Here is a 2,719-nt window from a genome sequence, read left to right as displayed (position 1 = left end):
AGAACAACAACAACAACAACAATATCAACAACATCAACAACATCAACGACAAAATCAAACTGAAAAAGGAAGAACAACTTAAAAACTCTGGTTCAGAGCGTCTCTTCATCTTTGGTATAAAAATGGCCGTTCTTCGGCTGCATTTGATTCACAACTAGGAAAGACTACAGAAATTGTCAACAATTTCTTCTATTGCTTTTGCGCTGATTGGTTTAAACCGTGAGCTTCTACTGTATCTAATGTATTCACTGCGAGATTATGTTTTTTTCCATCTTTCTTTTTTTGTTGTTGCTCATTTTATTATTTTTGTCCTTTTTTTTTTTTTTTTTTTGCAGTGTGACAAGCAAAGCGGGCTAAAAACATCATTAAAGCTCATAAAAAAGGTAAAATGTTGCAGATAAAAAGCACTAATGTCATCAACAGCAATTTCGCCATGTAAAATAATAATTATGATAATAAAAAAAAACAAATTCAGCATTTGCAACAGACTGCATCTTCTACAATGCAGTACGTATTTTTTTCTCGTTATGAAAAATCTCTTCAAAGCTTCATCTTTTCCCTCCCCCTCAAGACTCTTTACTGCCAAACAACTAGTTTTCTTCTTACACTCAGTTACCTCTGACATAATTATTATCAAAGTTTTCTTCTAACGAAGAAAAGAAAGAACAAGCTCTTCTCTATTAAACCTGTACAGCTTATGTGATAGTTCCTTATCTCTCTGTAGCTCGACTCCTACAATGTCTTGGACCATAGAGATGGTCCAGGATACTGGTTAGTCAGCTTTATATCAACGAGACGACAGATTCAACTTTTTGTAAAAAGTATCTGACGCTGAAATTAAGGCCATGAAGATTCAAGAAAAGAAAAACACTTGTTTGTTTTTTGAATATATCTAGAAAACTAAAATTTTCAACACGAGAACATAAAAAGGTGAAAAGAAATGGTAGCTTAATATCTGAGGAAGACAATCTCTGCGTATCTCAAACTTGACTCCCGTTCTAATTACAAAATAAACACTGTCTACCTGCTCATTCAACATGTTTTTTTTGTGTAAGTTTTGTTTCCTTTTTACATTTTTTATTTTTTTGTTCTTATATATTTTTTCTTTTGAGAAATTTCTGGAGACACAATTCAAGCCTCGGCCTTCCCCACCAGGCAGTTTACCAGACAAAACAACATTTTTACTTCTTTGCACTGCGCCCAGCCAACACTCCCTCCCCCCCCTCCCTCCCTCTCTACCCCCCTCCCCCCCCTCCCACCCCCTCCCTCCACTCCCCCCCCCCTCCCATCCTCCCTCATTCGTTTTCTCTCAGGCCAGGTAGGAAATGAAAAAAGAGTCTCTTTTTTGGTGCCTGGGCAATCTGGAAGCAATCTCACTCTCTTCTCTCTTCTCTTTTCTTCTCTCTCTCTGTTCTCTCTCTCTCTCTCTCCACATTCTCAGTGCAGCCACCTCTCTCAAGGCAACACTGTCACAGGAAGATTCTCCCCGCACGCCGCTATCTAATGACGAAGGGAACAGAAACACAGAGAACAGGATGAAAGAAGCATCAAAGGCCTGCCGTGATAATAAGCGTGCAGCGCCCAGTACGTGCCGAGACACCGTGGTCATTAAGCATGAAAACAACGCAGGATGTTCTCATTCCTAATAAAGATGAGTTGTAGATAACGACATTGTAACTGAGGTCAACTCTCCCAGCGGAAAGACATTATCTAAGCAGTCTCCGAAGAGATAAACACTCAACACTGTTTCCTTCAGCATTACTGCTTAAAATTGGGCCACGAAATGTTGTACATCACAAAAATCGAAAAACTAATTTTCAGATTTGGTTTGGTGTCACCATCCAGTTCCAAAACAAGGGGACAGATACTAACTTGGACTGGTAGGAGTAGGTGGGAACATGGTCGCCAACGCTCTCCACCTGCATCTGTTGCTGCTGGCCGGACACATCCTGCGACGAAGGGGGCACAGACTGGGTGGACGGGTCCGTCACCACTCCCTGTGGAGGGGAGGGAGGGAGGGGGAGGGGAGAGAGAGGGAGGGGGGGGGGGGGGGGAGGGAGGGGGGGAGGGGGGGGAGAGGGGGAGGGAGGGAGAGAGGGGAGTGGAGGGGGGTGTTACTGCATTCAACAACGACAAATTTTGTGTAAGTCCCCATTTTCTTTAAGCTATCTGCCTGATAGTTTCTTTACAAAGGGGGGGGGGGGGCTAGCTATCTGCCTGGTAGTGTCTTTATGAAGGGGGACAGGGGGGTTAGGGGGGGCCCGGCTAGATCTATTTTGTGCCTGTTCCGGGGGAGACGGATGAGGCTGTCAGGAAGCTGTCAGCAGAGCCCTGGATAACCAGAGTCCTCCGGCTGGTGGAGTGAGGTGCGTGTTCACAATATGGCCCTGTGGAGGTGTGTAGGGTGTGTGTGTGTGTGTGAGGGCTCTGGGTGTGTGTGTGGGAGAGTGTAGGACCAGTGTGTGTGTGTGTGTCTGTGTGAGGGCTCTGGGTGTGTGTGTGGGAGAGTGTATACCAGTGTGTGTGTGTGTGTGTGTCTGTGTGAGGGCTCTGGGTGTGTGTGTGGGAGAGTGTAGGACCAGTGTGTGTGTGTGTGTGTGTACGTGTGTGGGATGTATAAGCGTGTGTGTGTGTGTGTCAGACACAGAGGGTGCTCTGCTGACTGAGAGGCAGCTTGGAAGGCAGTGCGTCTCACTTGGGCAGCTGTCATCTCATACAG

At 45.1% G+C, this 2,719-nt stretch overlaps 1 long non-coding RNA gene across 1 annotated transcript; it reads right to left on the bottom strand.

The window, feature by feature from the left end:
• Window positions 1-295: 295 nt before the first annotated feature.
• LOC124464523 lies at window positions 296-1,993 on the bottom strand. The gene is made up of 2 exons (XR_006955734.1): window positions 1,873-1,993; window positions 296-1,500 (listed from the first exon to the last, which is right to left on the bottom strand). It is a non-coding gene; the product is annotated as an uncharacterized LOC124464523 (long non-coding RNA).
• Between the last annotated feature and the right edge of the window lie 726 nt (window positions 1,994-2,719).

This window comes from Hypomesus transpacificus, unplaced genomic scaffold (genome assembly GCF_021917145.1).
Source record: "Hypomesus transpacificus isolate Combined female unplaced genomic scaffold, fHypTra1 scaffold_358, whole genome shotgun sequence".
NCBI classification, from domain to species: domain Eukaryota; kingdom Metazoa; phylum Chordata; class Actinopteri; order Osmeriformes; family Osmeridae; genus Hypomesus; species Hypomesus transpacificus.
Note: the sequence above shows the minus strand (reverse complement) of the source record. Positions and strands in the feature narration are given on the sequence as shown.